This window comes from Euprymna scolopes, chromosome 24, assembly GCF_053919585.1.
Source record: "Euprymna scolopes isolate OS-2025 chromosome 24, ASM5391958v1, whole genome shotgun sequence".
Lineage (NCBI taxonomy): Eukaryota > Metazoa > Mollusca > Cephalopoda > Sepiida > Sepiolidae > Euprymna > Euprymna scolopes.
The window spans coordinates 79,146,683-79,165,601 of record NC_136505.1 but is presented as its reverse complement, the minus strand read 5'-3'; positions in this window follow the sequence as shown (position 1 = coordinate 79,165,601).

The window sequence follows — 18,919 nt, the reverse complement described above, 5'->3', positions numbered from 1 at the left end:
GTTAGGCATTTTTGTTCGATTTTTAACTTAGCTAGAGTATGCATGCTATCATCGCCCCAATCCCCTTTTTTGGTTTTCCCTGTCCCAGCGTCCCCCCCCCCTTTTTTTTTTTTTTTTTTCCCCACTTTTGGTTCGATAACCCCCAATCCCGGCCCCTTAGGTGATGGATAAACTGTTTTGCCAGAGATGTGGGCCATTTTTGTTGTGTTTGAATAAAGTCAGTTTTCGTGGGACCCACATCTTTTCGACTGGCAAAACTTTTTATCTGCCACAATTAGTAGTGAGGGGGTTCTTTTTACTAACCACCTTTTACCATTGTATATTTTTCATCCAATTTTGTAAATAAGATTTTTATCCCCAACCCCCCCACATCATGTATATATATTTGTAACTTTCGGGTTTTAAGTAGGATGTCCACAGAGTGATTCTGGTATTTTGGTGAAAGAGTCTAGTTAAGTTAACGTTATGTTAGTTAGGTCAACATTAACCCCCATCCCCTTTTTCGGCCTTGTGCCACATTTTTATTTGTGTAATTTTATTTTATACAATAAAATAAATATTAACTTTACTCTTTGTCTGACTACGTCTTTATCACTCAAAATTTGTTGGTTCGTATATTGTTATTCTGCACGTTATATTGTTAATATTTTGTTATCACCTTGTTAAATTTGTTATTGCTTATCTTCTTCTTCCCCCGGCACCACTTTTTTCAATTACCGGATTCTTTTTTTTTTTTCTTTTTTTTTTCTTTTTTTTTTGGACTGTTATCTTTCTCTCCTCTTGTTATACGCCGGCCATGGCAGCTGCCAGCTGTGTGCCGACGGTTGAGGTGAAGGAAGATGAGGCATTAGGTGGATGGACAAAACCACCAAAAGTAAAAATCGACGTAGTTAAATTTGTCGAAGACGCAAAGAAATGTGTGGAATTTACGACAGAAACTGGTATAAAGTTGGAACAACCGCGGTTACAAGAATTTGCTAAAAGGACTATTTCTCTATTTGTAATAGACCGCAAAACCAAAAAATTAATTAGATCAACGAAAGATGTTGTCACCAAATTAATTGCATCAGCAGGTTTAAGAGCTGAGCGGATTACAAAATGTAAAGGATATAACACATGGGCAGCTCTTTTTAAGACGGAAGAAGAATGCATAGCAATGACAAAAAAAGAAATCATTACCAACGAGTACGTTCTGAGAATGGAATACTTAGGAAGGCGAAGAACTACAGTGTCCATTTTTGAAGTTCCTGGTGCTGTCCCCGGGGAATACCTAGCCGCTTTCTTACTTAAGTTTGGGGACATAACCGGAATAGAAGAAGACCATTATAATGGAGTATGGACTTTCGACATTCTGCTTAATGCAGAAGCATTTTTACGTATACCTTACTACCTGGAGGCTGGAGTAGAGAAGCTGCCAATCGTGGTCGCAGGCAGAAGACCAGCATGTTGGATATGTGGGGAAGTCGGCCATCTCACTTACACATGCCCCAAAAGGAAGCCAGCTGTAAAAATTATCACTACAAATGAACGGAAAATAGGTTATGTAGAACCTAAGGACAATTCCCAGACACCAGCAGAAGAGAAAAAAGAAATCACACCTGAGGAGTTTGAAAAGACTTTTAATTCAGAAAAACAATCCCCCAAAAAGGACAACTGGACACTCATCCCTCTTTCAAAAAAATCCCCACCCAAGACTTATGCTAAGTCCCTCTCTAAAGAGGAGAAAATTGAAATTAGGACAAGTAAAGACCCGGGGGGCAATAAATTCAAAACCCTACTGAAACTAAAAGAAACTCTTGATGAGAAAAGGAGAAAATCGGAGGAGAAAGAGTTCCCTGAATCCCTTTTCCCTGAAAAACCGACCTCAAAAGAAAAGCAAATCTCTCGCAAAGCCCCCCCTCTTACTAAAGCTTCTTTGCCCCATAGAGACACCAAAATGACATCTCTAGGTTCTCCCTCCAAAAAGACCCCCAAACCGTCACCATTCTGCTCGCCAAACAACACGCCCAAGAACACCCCTCCCCCTTCTCCAATGAAAACAGACATGCCCCCTCCTCCCCCCTCAGATAAGAAAAGACATAGAAGCCCCTCTGTAGAGACTGAATCGAGGAAAAAAAAACAACAACCCTTCTTTAATGGGAAGGACGTGTGCAAAATCACGGCAGAAGTAGAGACCATAATGAAGTCCCATAGCAGGAAAGATTACAGAAACCTCCTCGCTTTCAAATCATACCAAAAAAAAGACATTACTAACCCTGAAAATTTTAAAACAAACCACATACTAACAGTTGTCAGGAAACGCGAGGAGGCCAAAGGACTATGGACTATGCTGGAGGAAGCAAACTCTGCTTTCAACCTTTATCCTCCAGCAGCCTATTTCAACGACAACGAATTAATCGAAATTAGAAAACGATGTGTTGGACGGGTCCCCATCAAACTCCATCCTTCACTTTATAGGGCAGTTAAACTAACCTTCCCCCTAGACATCGGCGGTCTGTCCCCTGACGGGTCTATCACCACTGAGATGACCACTGGATCATTGGGGACAGCTGTCGGTGTCTTGACACCGTCTATGTTTGATTAGGTTTCTCAACCCTAAGTAACTCAAGATGGCTTCCTTAAGATTAGCTAGTTTAAATGTCCGAGGGTTGAGGGACGCCTCTCGTAAACTTCGAGTTGCACGCGACCTTCAACGCCTTGGTGTGGATATTTGTTGTATACAGGAAACTCACTTCATTCCTAGTGATTATCAGGGTGTGCTCCTTAGAGACTTTCAGCTCTATTCAGCACATTATGATACCCATGCAAGGGGGATTACTTGGCTAGTTAAGCGCACTCTTGATGCGTCGTGTGACCCTATTTATGCAGATCCAGAGGGAAGATTACTCGTTCTAGATGTTACCGTAAAGGATGTGGCATTTCGTTTTATTGGGGTTTATGCGCCCAATAACCATGCTGAGCTAGTTTCCTTTTTTCGGCGAATCGAGCCTTTCATGAATTCGTCTCGACGGTTAGTTTTAGCGGGAGACTGGAACGCGGTCCTGGATCCCGAATTAGATCGCGGGGTTAATACCAGAAGGGATACTAATCAGAACCGGGATGCTAAAGCGTTTCGAGACTTTGTCGACAAGTTTGATCTTGTCGATAAATTTCGGAACGAAAAACCCGGGGATTTAGCATGGACTTGGACAGGTAGACGCGGCTCCGATTCGGTGCAACTTTCGAGTTACATCGATCGGTTCTTAGTTAGGAGAGTCGACTTAGGGCTTTTAGACTGTCCAAGTTTTCATAGTATAGTTTATTCGGACCACAGGCTTGTCCGGGTTCGAGTAAACTTAGATAGTGTTAAACCTAGGATGGCTAGTTACTGGAAGTTCAACACGTCGTTGTTCGATGTGAAGGACTTCCGGGAACAGCTTCTACTAACAATACAGAGGGAATTGACGGGGGCTATCATCGGGAATAAGTGGTGGGGCAACCTTAAAAAAGTCATTAGGTCCTTCGCTGCTGATTTTAGTCGCCGGCTCAAACGTAGTTCTAGAGCAGCGAAAGCGGCGCTAGAAGATAGATTAGAAAGGGCGGTGGAGGAGGGGGATAGTGCTAGCTATACTGTAGTTAAGGCTGAACTGGACTCCTTGGATAACAGGGAGGACCAGGGAGTATTAGTTAGGGCTAGATTAAAAAGAGCGCCAAACGAGGCAACAAACATGGCCGCGTCATTGCGTGCGGAGGAGTTTCGACGTTCTGCAGATCGACACATCGCCAGTGTCACATTGCCGGACGGACGAACCGTAACTTCAAACGACGGAATCTTGGAGGGTTTTCGGACTCATTTTCAGGAACTTTTTACCAAGGAGCCCGGTCTGACTATTGAACAGTTTGACACCTATTTAGCCGACTTTTCTCGCCTGGAGGCGACCGAAGCAGCTAGGTGTGAAGGTAGCATAAAAGAGGAAGAAGTCATTGAGGCCTTGAAACAGGTCGGGCTAGACAGGACCCCTGGGATAGATGGTCTGCCCTACGAGGTGTATTTGAGGCTGTCGCCCATTTTTATCCCTTTGCTGACCGTACTTTTTAACTCCTGGTTTAGGAACGGGTGCATACCTCAGTACTTTACCAGGGGGATCATTAAATTGTTACGCAAAGATAAAAATGGAGGGGATGGGATAGGTAATTTCCGGCCCTTAACGATGTTAAACACAGAGTTAAAGATTTTGGCCAAGATCTTAGCAAATCGTCTGCAGATTGTCTTACACCGTCTAATAAGTCCCGAACAGACTTGTTCTGTTAAGGGTCGGACGATTCAAGACAATTTGCACACGATACGCTTGATCGTAGAAAAAGTCGACACAGAAGCCGCGCTGATCAACTTAGATCAGTCCAAAGCATTCGACAGAGTAGACCATCGTTACCTAGAGGCTGTTCTTCGCTCGGCTGGGTTTGGTCCCCAGTTTCGCTCTTGGATTTGCCTCTTGTATGCCAACCCTGGTGCTATGGTAGAAGTGAATGGGGTGAGGTCGAAACCCTTCATGTTAACAAGATCGATCCGTCAAGGTTGTCCGTTATCCCCAATGTTATATGTGCTGGCGCTTGAGCCATATTTGCGCCAGCTTCGGGTGAATCCGGTCCTTCGCGGGATTACTTTGCCAGGTGGCTCTACCCCGGTAAAGTATACCGCCTATGCTGACGACGTGACTGTGCTTGTAACGAGCAGTGCCGAGATTAGAGTCGTTGACATAGAAACAAGTCGGTATGCCAAGGTCACAGGGGCCATAATTAACTACGTTAAGTCTATTGGCTTACGTATCGGTGCCTGGAGGGGTATGCCCCTTCAGGGACCCTTTGGTTGGGCTGATGGGCCATGCAAGCTACTCGGCGTCTGGTTTGGCCCCGGTCTCCAGCTGGAGAAAAATTGGTCGGAGGTATTGGAAGCGGTCAAGGTCGCATCTCATTTGTGGGCCTTGAGAAATCTGTCTTTGAAGGGTCGGGCGGAGGTATGCAATTCTCATATCTACCCCCTGATCCTTTACCGTCTATCAGTACTTCCACTCCCGGAAACCACACTAGTTGATCTGGTGCGTGCTCTTTTTGCATTCTTATGGCGCGGAAAGCAAGCCATGGTTACTCGGGAGGTCTGTTACCTGCATCCGTCTGAAGGCGGTCTGGGTATGCCTAGTGTGCTAATACGTAGACACACTCTTAGGCTGATATACCTGGATCGAATGTGTACACCAAGTGAGGGAAACGGTGTCTTCTGGATAGAAGACACTAAGAAAGCCTTTCCGGCTTTGGAGAGTGTGCATTCGGCTAGAGGAGAGGCACACAAGTTGTTCCGAAACGAGTGCCCTTTCTATCGCGAGTGTCGGCAGGCCTTGAGATTTCTTCTACGGGTCCAAGAAAGCCTCTCTGACACCCAGCTGTTGTCTCGCAAGGCGCTATATTGGGCCTTAGTGAGGGGATCCGTTCGAGACGAAAAGATTGAGGAGTTCGGTTTTATGAAGGAGGAGCGCCGCTTAATATGGCCTTGGGCGCCTGGGTCGAGCTGCTTCGATAATTACGAGGCATCACTCACCTGGCTGGTAATACGAAATGCCCTCTGGGTCGGCAAAAGACTTTACGGAGACACCCAATTGTGTCCGATGCGGAGAATGGGAGGAAGACCTTGATCATGCTTTCTTCCACTGCGCCATTGTTCGACCGTTGTGTGAGTTAGTTGAAGGCTTCACGGTTCGCATGCTGAGCGAGCGGTTTTTTGTGCTGGAGTCGGTTTCCCCGTGCTGCAACTGGGCACCGACCATGAAGAAAGAAGAACGCTATGTTTTTCTGTGTTTACTAGCAGTTATGAGAGGCGTGATTTGGACGACGCGACAGAAGGAGGTTTACGGAGGTGAGACCTTCACTGCTCCCCAGCTTGTCCTCATTTTCAAATATCGATTGAAAATGCGAATTAAGCTGGAGAAGGTGAAACTCACTTCTGTGAATTTCAACGACAGGTGGGTGAAAGTTTCGCGATTGTGTAAAGTGAATGGAGCTAATCTTGAATTTCTTTTTTGAGTGGCTTAGGTTTTTTTAAGGATTTTGGGTGACTTGATCAAACATAGACATGCATCGGACCTCCTAGAGTAGGCTAGTTAGGCATTTTTGTTCGATTTTTAACTTAGCTAGAGTATGCATGCTATCATCGCCCCAATCCCCTTTTTTGGTTTTCCCTGTCCCAGCGTCCCCCCCCCCCTTTTTTTTTTTTTTTTTTCCCACTTTTGGTTCGATAACCCCCAATCCCGGCCCCTTAGGTGATGGATAAACTGTTTTGCCAGAGATGTGGGCCATTTTTGTTGTGTTTGAATAAAGTCAGTTTTCGTGGGACCCACATCTTTTCGACTGGCAAAACTTTTTATCCGCCACAATTAGTAGTGAGGGGGTTCTTTTTACTAACCACCTTTTACCATTGTATATTTTTCATCCAATTTTGTAAATAAGATTTTTATCCCCAACCCCCCCACATCATGTATATATATTTGTAACTTTCGGGTTTTAAGTAGGATGTCCACAGAGTGATTCTGGTATTTTGGTGAAAGAGTCTAGTTAAGTTAACGTTATGTTAGTTAGGTCAACATTAACCCCCACCCCCCTTTTTCGGCCTTGTGCCACATTTTTATTTGTGTAATTTTATTTTATACAATAAAATAAATATTAACTTTAGTCTTTGCCAAGTTATCCACAACTTGAACGCTGACCGAAAATCCACTACACAATCCAATACTCTACTAGCATTGCGAGAAACTTCTCCTTATTGAGTCCGGTGAAACCATTGCTTTTCTCATTGAAGGTCACTAGCGATAATGTTCTCGCTCTGATTCCTTCTAGAGTTCCTGGGAGCGGCTTTATCATATTATCTCTCAGGGCTTTATACTTTTCCTCGAAAAGTTTTTGTAATCCTCTGGGGTCTTCTGCCTCTTTGGCCCCCATCCACTCTTCGGGCTAAGTGCTATTATCTCTGGATCTTTGTTTTGTTGGCCTTCTTTCAACCTGGGCCATTCCTTCTTTTTCTGCAGGGTCTTATTGCGACTTGATTATCTGTTTCTCGAAGTCCAGTGACCGCCATTTTTTCAATGGCTTTCTCTTTTGCGGGCTGCTATTAACCGATTTTGCGCCTCTTAATTCTCCTCTCCTCTTTCTTTCTTTTTTCCCTGCCGGTGAAAGGGTGGCTTTTGCTTGCCGGCGTTTGCAGTACTGGCCAGTCCCCTCCTCTCTTGACATAGTTTGCCCATGCTGCAGTTACCTACTCTTTCGTAGTGCCTATCACTGTGTCCTTGTTAACCCCGATGGCACTTCCACCTGCGAAGGCCTAAGGGATAAAAAAGTAGGAGAGCTAAATAGTGAAAATTGGTATGAAGGGTTGCCCCTACATTGACCAAGGTCTAATATGTGGGGGCAACCCCACATATGGTCTTTGCTTGCAGTATCTGCCGGAACAGATTTTGTATTTATTTGCTTCCCCACTGAGCAAATTAGGTACAAGGTCATTTTCTGATATGGAGAGAGAGGGAGGGTGGAGGGAAAGGAGAATCAGCTCCCGAGGGGTTGGAAATGGGAGCTGGATAGTGACAATTGGTATGAATGGTTGCCCCTACATTGATCAAGGTCTTATATGTGGGGGCAACCCCACATATGGTCTTTGCTTGCAGTATCTGCCGGAACAGATACTACACTTTGAGATATTAAATCCTTTATTCATGTTAAAAATACATTGAAAATGAACAAAAAACTTAGGCACATGGCCAACTCAAAAGGGGGGATTGTGGGTGTCGTTGGTCATCCTTGTCACTCCAGAACTAAACAAAATCAAAAGTTTCTCCCAGCTAGTATCTTTCACCATAATACCACATTCACCCTTTCATACTGGGGGACATCCTACTTAACTCCCAATTTTTTTAAAACATTTTTTATTGACATGTAAAAACAAAACAAGATAACAATAAAAATGGTACAATAATTCATTTGTGTCGAGGGTGGGGAAAAAAGGGGGGGGTAGTAGGACCCTCCCAACCCCGTCTAGTTGATAGACTGCTGTTCCACTAGGTTTGTAAAAGGAACCTGGCTTCTGCGGGTCAGTCTCTAAGTGGGGATACCCTCTAGATGGGGGTGAATGGAGAAAAGAAAAGAAAAGAAAATTTTGTGGGTAAGGAATGGGGGTTAGTTTGTATTTCTTTCTCTCCAAGATGAGTGAAATTTAGAGGAGGGAGTGAAAACAAAAATTGCAAGAAAGAGGGGATGGGGATCTTGGAGGCTTCCTAATCAGGGAGGGATGGAACACACATTCAGCTAGCTGAGAGGCTATTTGTTAAATTTTACTTTACCGAACTGCGCGTTCCACACCTAGGCGGGGAACACGTATTCAAATTTGGCTCCTCTTCGTACACACAGACTTGCTACATGTATCCATTTTCTGTCAAATGCCGTGCGATGCAGCCTTCTTCTATCACATCTGATCTTCACCCGTAGTTGGTGTTTAAAGAAAGCGATCAGATCCTGATCAGAAAAAGATAACACCCCCCTGGCAATCTTGCAGACGCGACGTCCATATCACCATTCTCGCCACGGCCAGGATTGTAACGTAGACCATTTGTCTTTCCCGGTCCCACGGTGGCCTCACATTGTCCACGACATTGGATACGGTAATTGGGCGAGGATGCTCAGGATCGATGCGAGCCGTCACCTCACCAACATACGACCAGTACCGGTGGAGTTCGCGGCAATCAAAGAAAGCATGATCAGTCGTTTCTATGGCCGTTGTCCCACAACGGGGACAATCAGGCGACTCCAAAAACCCAGAACTGCATTGTACATTGTTGAGTGGAAGTGCATTTCGGGCCAATCGCCAGGTGAGAGAGAACTCCGAATTGTTTAGATGACTCGAACCTGGCGCCCAGCTCCACGCGGAGTGGATCTCACTCTGCTGCCAACCCAAACGCGCGCATAGCGGGTCATCAGCAGCCCCCCTAACTAGATCCCTGTGGAGTTCCCTACGGGTAGCAGTCACAAGATCGCTGGACCTTGGTAGTCGTTTTAGCGCGGCTCGGCACTCTTTCATGTAGGCAGATTTTCCCCGTGGCCTGCGACGGCTCTCGATAGAAGGGTCAAGAACGAGGTCGGGGAAGGTGGCAGTAACCACGGGGTGCCACGGTTGGTCATCTTGCATATAGTGGCTCAGAAAGGCCAGCCTCTCAGCGTCTCGATGACACTTCAAGTCCGGCATTCCCAAGCCTCCCTCACACGGACGTTGAATACAGACCTGTCTGCTCACCCAGTGTCTTCCTCTGTCCCAAAGAAGTGAGGACAAGAGTTCGACGAGAGCTGTTAGGTGTTGTGCAGGCAGGGGAAGTATGGCCAGTCAGTAAAGGATGAGAGGAAAGACGTAAGTGGCGCACGCCTCAGCTCTACCCTTTAAGGAAAGTTTCCTAGGAAGCCACGAATTGACTGCAGCCTCCACCTTTGACCGTACCTCCAACCAATTTTTGTCAAGCTGAAGACCTGGTCCGAACCGCACGCCGAGGATCCGAACCGGGCCATCTGTCCAGCTGAAGGGCGCCGGGAGGTTGGCATTGCCACTCCAGGCGCCCAACCGCAGTCCTACCAACTTGCTGCGGTTTATCTGGGTCCCTGTAATTCTTTCATACTGAGCGAGTGCCTCCGACACGATCTCGATGTCTCTGAAGCTCGACACAAAGACCGTGACATCATCGGCGAACACGGATACCTTGGCGGCTGAGCCACCGGGTATTGCAATTCCGCGCAGGGCCAAATTTGTCTCCCCACGTCTCAGCTTGCGGAGCAGGGGCTCCAAAGCCAGGACATAGAGCAGGGGCGACATTTTTAAAATTAAAATTATTTAAATAACAAAGTGCACCATTCGGGTTACTCCAGGGTGACACAAATCCCTGTGCAGAGCGTATAGTTTCTCGATAGAAATTGTGGCTGAGCAAATTCGAGATAGAGCATCTGCAACTGCATTTTGTTTTCCTGGACGATAAGTTATGTTGTAGCTGAAGCAGGCGAGTTCTAGCTTCCATCTTGTGATCTTCTCATTTTTTATTTTGCTCTTACTTTTGGGGTTGAACATAAAAGAAACAGATTTTTGATCCGTGACAAATTTAAAATGCTTTCCAAGTAGTAAGTGTCGCCATTTTCGAATGGCTTCTACGATAGCATAGGCCTCTTTTTCAACTAAAGAGTGTTTCTGTTCAGCAGACGTTAAAGTCCTAGAAAAGAAAGCCACAGGACGACCGTTTTGGATGAGCGAGGCAGCGATGGCATGTTCTGAAGCATCTGTTTCGACCTCAAATGGTAGAGTTGAGTCTATGGCTACCAGGGATGCTTTTGCAATTTCTTTCTTCAGATGCTTGAAGGCATCCGTTTGTTCCTCGTTGAGGGGAAAGTGGATGACCCTAGTTAAAGGATGTAGTTTTTCTGAAAGTTTGAGCTCCACTTGGAGTAGTGGGAAAACATCCCCATAGCTCGCCAAAGAGAAGTATGGTCTAGAGGTAGAGGGAGGTCCACCAATCTCTTGAGTCTGTCGGGGTCGGGTCTTACTGAACCACTGCTTATTGTATATCCAAGCAGATTCACAGAGCTAAGCGAATAGTGACATTTGTTTTTATTCAGTGTCAAACCGTACTTATCCATCTATTCATGAACTGCTTCAGATGGTTATCATGTTCTGCCTGGTTTTGGCCACAGATAGTGACATTGTCAATGTAGGCATGAGTTCCTTTGAGGTCTTCTTGCTTGATTATGTCATCCATAACTCGCTGGAAGCTAGCTACCCCATTGGTCACTCCAAAAGGTATCCGGCAAAATTGGTAGAGGCTCCCTGCAGCTTCGGATGCAGTATATTTTCTTTCTTCTGCTCTGATGGCAACCTGGTGATACGCACTGGTTAAATCCAGAGTGCTAAATACTTTATAACCAGCAATCTCATTTACCATGTCCTCTATCCGAGGTAGGGGATAAGCGTCCAGAAGAGTAAATCTGTTTATTGTCTGGGAATAATCTACTACGAGTCTCTTCTTGTGGTTATCAGGGGATATCACAAGCGTTTGAGCTCGCCATGGAGACTGAGAGGGTTCGATAATCCCTTCCTTCAGCATGCGCGATATTTCAGATTTGATGAATTTAGCATCTTGTAGGCTGTGCCTCCTTGATTTTACTGCTATTGGACGATAGTCGGGGGTTAGGTTCGTAAACAGAGAAGGATAAGGGATATTATTAATTGCTGTCAATCCACAAATCGTAAGAGGGGGGAGCGGTCCTCCAAAAGTTATTTTCACAGAAGAGTGTTGGCGTAGGAAATTATGTCCGAGGATGACGTTACAGCATAAGTCGGCCATAACAGCTAGTTTGACATCATCATATTTTCTCCTGCCAAGATTGAGGGATACTATGCAATGCCCGAGAGTAGAGGACGAATGCGAACTGCTAGCCATAAAAGTTTTTCTCGAATTTGCCATGGTTGACAGTCCCAGCCTTTTCACCTTATCAGGATGAATGAAGTTTTCCGAGCTTCCCGTATCAATGAGTATATTAACAGACTTGCCCTTAATTTTACCACACAACAATGAGTGAGATAGACTCTTTGTAAAATTGTAAGATGGAATAGAAGCAAGAATCGACTCACCGTGATTTATAGCGGCTGCTATAGGGGATCAGCAGACACGAGCAAAATGAGACTGAAGATTTATATAGCTTGTATAAAGCTTTATCAGCTAAAAAGAGCGCCGGCAAAAGAACAAGGGGAAAGAAAGATAGCCGATCGCTGCTACTACTATCTCCCAGAAGATGAGAGAAACAGGAGAGGTAATTCGGGGTAGGGAAGAAAAAGAAGAGTTCTTTTATTTTCAGGTCAGTGTGTAAGAAGTGACCCCCCCCCATTTCAGAGGTCCGCCTGTTCTGAGACTGCTTTATTCTTCAATATCAAGAAAGGGAGAGATGTAATATCCATGACCAAGGGGAGATAACTCACAAAGGAGGTACTTCCCCTTGTCTGTATATAAATGAAATAACGAGTCAGTTAAGACCTATTCCAGTTCGTCCATTGTCTATTGCCTGGAGGAATACTTTTGAACATTATAGTGGCCTTCACCTCAATGCCCCTAAGGATCTACCCTCAATAAAAAGTCAGTTCCGAAAGACTTATCAAGTTCTGTCAGATCTCGTTTAACCTTTTCGAGAAATGACCTTAAGTTTTTTAGATCCGTTACGAGAGAGGTGCTGAAAAAATGTGGTGGGGGTGGGGGTTAACCCTTTCCTTTCCCTCCATATTTTTTTATCGAATAAAATTTCAACCCACAATATTATTTGAAACAGAAGCACAAATAAATTCACTCGTGGCAATGCAAATCATTAATCAAAACATTAACAATCTCAATTCAATCAATCAATTTAAAATTAAATTAATATTTAATGCGTGAAGATAGAACACATTCAAATTTAGTGTAATTTTTATATTTAAACATTTAAATCAAGGAAAAAAAAATCATCTTCAAAGGTTTCTCTTTACTCTTTTTTTTTTTAAACTTCTATAGAATCTGAACCAAAACACTTTTTTTTCCAATTTAAATCATGAATCAGATCATTGTGGGATTTTAATTCAAATAAATGTAATTTAATAAACTACGACTAGAATTTCAAGGTCGAATTAAATCCTTATCGAAACACAATTTCAAATGTAAGGAAAATTCCTTTTATTTTTTACTCTTTTTTTTTCTTTTAGTGCAAAACACATCGTTTTATTTGAGACTTAAAATCAAGGTCATATTAGCTTTTAGCGACTGAAGTTAAGTTCAAATTCAAAATTGACGAAAAGAAAAAAAAAAACACTTTTCCGATTTAATGAAACAGGAAATTTTTTTTTTTTTTTTGAGTTAACAAATTAGGGTTTCTAGGAATTCAATATTCCAATTCAACTTGTAAAACCTTCTCGTTAATCGATTACGTAGAAACTAATAAAAGAAGAATTAACAATAATTTGCGCAAATTATCAAACAAAATTAAGAACAGTTTAACGTTTTGCAAAATTAAGAATATGAGAAATTAATCTCACAGACTCAATACTTCTTGGCAGAGGCAAAATAATTACACAAATTACAAAACCATACCTTTAAACTCAAATTTTATTCAGTTATAACAGCAAAGAAAAGTTATTGATCCTGGTACAGTTCTTGCAAAACGGTCAGTTTTGCCTCCTGAATAGGAAGCCAGTAGTTAACTCCTTTTGTTGGCGTGGTAGTTCGAGTTTCCTTTGAAAGGATTGTAGGGGACTAGGATATATAAATACCCCAATCCCGTTACAAAAGAATAATGAAACGAATGGAAACAAAGACTCAATTGATGGATAAGATAAACAAAGACTCAATTGATGGATAAGATAAACGTCGTTTATTTGCTGTTGAAAGAATGAACGTTTTAGTTATAACATGTGTTCATGTTCGCGCGAGTGTAACCAATGTTCGTTGCGGGGTTGGTGTTGTAGAAGGATAGGAAATGTGTGTTCATCTCACTATCGTTTGTTCGCACGTGGGAAGAGAAATAAGTGCTGTAGTGAGAATGATAGTCCAGCGTGTAGACAAAGAAGAGGATATGAGAGTTGACCTCAGTTAGTAGTCAGCTACGCGAAGGTGTTCTCAGGGACCAGTAGTAGATAGAGAGAGAAAGAGTGGGAATGTGTACATACGGTCTGTTAGCTTGTGCCCCATACATAGTAGTAAGTGGGCGTGACGCGCGCGAGCGTGCGCCTCCCGAAAGGGAGGTGGCTGGTTAGCCCAACCTCTCTGGTCGAGAGTTGGTTCTAAAAGGGGTTAGAAACAGCTTGTCTCTTTGTTTTATACTCGTTTCCGGTGGTGTTTTGCGCATGTGTATATTTCCCTAGAAAGCGGAAGTGACGTCGTCCATGTGTGCGTTCGTGTGCGCGTGTGTGAGTACATATGTGTGTGTTAGCGTGTGTGTCTATACACGTGAATGTGAGTGTATGTACGCGAACGTGAATATGTGTACATGTGTGGATGTGGGCGCGTATGTTTGTGTGCGCGTATGTATATGACATAGCTTGAAATGTGAATGTGTGTTTTTGTACGAGACTAGAAAAGGCTTGCACAGGATCCATGATAATTCATGGTGTTCTCGGTAAGAGTTCTGGTGGCTTTAATTAGGCATAAATCGAGTCCCTTGGGACTCTAATTGAATTGAGAAAAGTTCAAACATTTAGTAGATATAAACAAGATGAAAAGATGATATCCTCTAATTGGGATATCTTCGGCACAAAACAAAGGTGCCTCTGCTTGTAGAGATTTCAAGTCGCTTTTCACCAAACATTTAGGTGATATAACATGAAGAAATGGATCAAGTAAAGAATAGATACCCTGTAGCAGACGACGCCGCCTGGCGGTGACAAGCGCACATTTCAACTAACACCGTTGATTCGACCTTGACATTGGCACAAGCACATGGCGTAAAGACGTAAAATAGCAAACATGCTCGAATATTCGCCAACGATTTTTTTTTTTTAAATATATTTACAAAACTTTTGAAGATTTAAAAGAAAAAAAATATATTTACAAAACATTTTTTTTTAAGTAAGTAACAAAACGAACGTATTAAAATAAAAGATATTTAAATAAATGGGTGTCTTTCTGTTTCGGATTTTTTTGATCCAGATTGATATTTATGTACTGTGTTTTTGTTTTTTTTTGGGGGGGGGTCTGTGTGCGTTTTTAAGACAATTTATTATTTTTTTACATTTTCACCCCAAACAAGTCACATTGTTACTTTGGAGTAGGGGCTACTATCAGGGGCACAACTACTGGGGTACTATGTTTGGACAGCAAGATGTCGGTTCACGTTACACTTGAACTTCTGCATGTCAGTACAGTTGGGGAAGCACTAAGCAGTGGCCTGGAATGGAATTCCAGAGTTTAATTATTCTTTAAAACATTAACTTCAGCGACAATTAATATATTTTTAAAATGATATTTTTAAATATTAAATTTTAACGAATATTCGCGAGCAAGATTTTTAAAAAAATATAAGATATTTAAATAAATGGGTGTCTTTCTGGGGGCGTTTTTAATATATTTACAGAACTTTTTAATAACTGTTTTATTCTTTTTATCAAACAAAAATAGAACTTTTATAATGACATTTCAAACATCGAAATTTAAAAATTAAAGTTAGTTTTATTAAAAAAAAAAAGACGAAGTGTTTTGTTTTCAATTAAATTATAAACTTTATTTGAACTTTCAACAAACTTTTACAGACATAAAAAATAGACTTTTACTTTATAGATATTTTATAATAATTTAAAAAAAATATATTTAACAAAAAGTGTTTTTTTTTTATAATTTCATTGTTGAATAAAATTTAAAAGTGATAAATGATGAAAAAAAAATATATCGAAAAGAAAAAACACCTTGTCTTTTCTTTTTTTTTTTTTTAAATAAAACTTTAATTTTAAAATTTCGATGTTTGAAAAACAGTCCATAATATATTTCACTATAAAAGTTCTATTTTTGTTTGATAAAAAGAATAAAACAGTTAATAAATACAAAAAAAAAAAACCCCAGTCCATTAAGTTCAAATAAAGACTGTTTGAATAAAACTTATGAAAAAAAAGGTTCATTCTATACGGTTTTGGACATTTTTGTTTCTATGTACTTTTTTAATAAAATTCAATATTTATTTAAAGTGTGATGTATGTCGGTGGTCAGTGAAGGAGAAATCCTTCTAGGCCGAGGCAATTTTTATGCATAATAAAATCACAAGTATAAACAATGGAGATTATATATTATTCTATTTACATATCTTTTTAACTTTTATTTTTATAAAGATAAATTCTAGATAGAAATCTTTTTATAATTTTTATTTTTATTAAAAAAAAAACGCACTCAGAAAGACACCCATTTATTTAAATATCTTTTATTTAAAAAAAAAAAATCTTGCTCGCGATTATTCGTCAAAATTTTATATTTAAAAATATTATTTTAAAAATATATTAATTGTCGCTAAAGTTAATGTTTTAAAGAATAATTAAATAAATACTGAATTGTCTTAAAAACGCACACAGACCCCCCCCCCCCAAAAAAAACGAATTTAGGTAAAAATGGCACCGGTAAAAATGGCAGTGGTAAAAATGGCACCGGTAAAAATGGCACAAGTGAATAAATAGGTAAAAATGGCACCGGTAAAAATGGCACGTAATGGATTCATGAGAAAAATGACAAACCGAGAACATGCATGAATATCTCACAAAATGGGAAAACGTGCGAAATTTGTCGAATTAAAAAGGGTGCTAGACGACCGATCTGGTCTCAAATTTTACCCTCGTTTTGAGTTTTCCAAAAGTTAGGTCATGTACTGCCGACATCACAGGTGTTACAGAAAATAATGAGAAGTTTGTCAAATTTAAATAGATCCTAAATGCGAATCTCGTTTTTGAGATTTCCCAAAGTGCTATTACGTCACAGGTGTCAGAAATAACTTTTTTCATCTGTGTGGTAATTCATTCACCTCTTCTCCCCTATTATAAGTTGAACACTGGGCAGAAATAAATTTAAAAAATCTCCCTTATTTACAAACAAGTTCCTTTTATTTTAATTAGTTACTTCTATTTATTTGTTTCTTTACCATATATTCGATTCGATGTTTATACTAATAAATGCCTTAAAAATAAGAATGATCGAACATTTAGACAACAAAATGAAAAAGTAAAATATACAACAAATAAATGCTACCAAACGCGAGATATGCTAAAAGTAAAAATAAAATAAAAATAAGCAGTTCATATATTTTTCAAAAATACAAACAAAATAACTTAGGCATAAACAATTATAGTGAGGAACAGTCCATTTGATGACGGCTTCTGATGTTGAAATCAGAAATCAACATTATGTTATTCGTTCCTCGTAATTTATATACACTTAGTGTTGTTTCTTTTTTATGGAATTCCTGCATTGCAACATGTCGGCAATGGAGATGAGTTATCGACCGCTTTATGAAACTCAAATATAAAGAAGTTTCTTCATAAATATTTCATGTTTAAAAAATTACTACATTGATGAATTAAAATTATATTTTGATACATTTTATACAACCTTAATGTAAAAACCAAAAAAAAAAAAAAAAAAAATACTAAAAACAATCTATAAATGTTTTTAGCTCACAACCTAAATATTCAATGACCCTTGGTGCGGAAATAAACTTTTTTTATTTTGTAAACAAACGAACGTATTGTACTTATGGATGTTTGATACCGAAAGAAATATGAACTTAAAAAAAATAATGTTACTTTTATTTCATTAAATTGTTAGGTGAAAGTGCAAAATAGTTCACCCCACCTCCATGTTAAGAATGGCTTTCTAAATAGTTATTATTTCAACGTTGTTTGTACTTTAGGAAAATTTCCCTAATAAAATAAAATAACACAATTCTATGAACAATGACAAACAACTTCTTCAACTTAACAAGGGAAAGGTTTATTTGCAAAGCGTACTGAAGGAAGAAAGTAGAGTCGGGTCTCCACTGCCTTACGAGGTAGTTACAACCCGCGGCTGTCGTCAATATCTTTAGTAGGAGCAGCGAAGAGAACAGGCGTCTAGCCCCGACGAAGGCTGGTAGCGTAAGAGAGAGTTTTCTTCTGGGACCGGAAGCTGTCTGGTCCCTAGGGGTCAATTTGTATTCGTGCGCAAGTCCTCAGATTGGACAGTCTAGCGCCTCATCACTCACTCAGAGGAAGCGAATGCGCGAGAAGAAAAGGGGTCCATTTGTGTCTGCTACATAACCCCCTGCTTAGGCTGAAAGCCGACAGAGAGAAAGGTAGCATAACAAATAGCAGAAAGAAAAATACAATAAGAAATGTCCGTCTCTTTAGGTTATTTTCTTGCAGAAAAAAAAAAAATGTTCTTACTTTTCTGTGAAATTTGGAATATTTGCACAAAACGTTCTGTTCTAAAAAGGGGAGAAGAAAAAATGTTCTTTTTCAACAGAAATACACTGTTTTGCAAAGTCTCTTCGGCCAATGTACCCGTCGACCACTACGTGTAGTGGTCACATAATTGTTCTCACGTGGAACATTTACCTCAGGTGTATGATTATGCTGTGTGTATGTTGGAGGAATGTGTGGCTCAGGTGTTAATGTGTCCAGAAAGGCTCTTTTTACCCTATCTACCGATACTGTCTCTTTTTTACCACTAATGTCTAGGATAAAAGTTTTATCAGTGCGTGAAAGCACGCGATAAGGGCCAGTGTAAGGTGGAGTTAGGGGGGCTTTTACTGCGTCCTTTCTAAGGAATACGTGAGTCCATGTCGCTATGTCCTTCGGAACCAAAGATTTAATGGTCTGTTCCCTAGGGTGCATCGGCGGTAGCTTACTGAGATAAGCTCGTAGTCTGTTGACATATAGAGCTGTGTCAGTTGATATATCCTCTATCGGGGTCAGCATCTGACCTGGCAACGATAGAGGTGCTCCATAGACCAGTTCGGCTGCGGAATATCCCAGGTCCTCCTTGATTGATGCCCGACAGCCAAGAAGGATGACCGGTATGTACTCGCTCCATCACTGTTGATCAGGGTAAGCGCGTAATGCAGCTTTCAATTGGCGATGGAAGCGTTCTATCATCCCATTTGAAGCAGGGTGATAGCTTGTTGTCCGAATGCGAGTGATCCCGAGGATCTTGGACAGTTCCCGGAATAGGTGGGATTCGAATTGTGCACCACGATCAGTGGTGATTGTAGTGGGAACTCCGTAGCGCGATATCCAGCCTGATATAAGGGCTCGCGCTACAGATTCAGCCGAAATGTCACTAAGTGGGATGGCTTCTGGCCACCGTGTGAAACGGTCTATGCAGGTCAGGAGATAAGTGAATCCCTGACT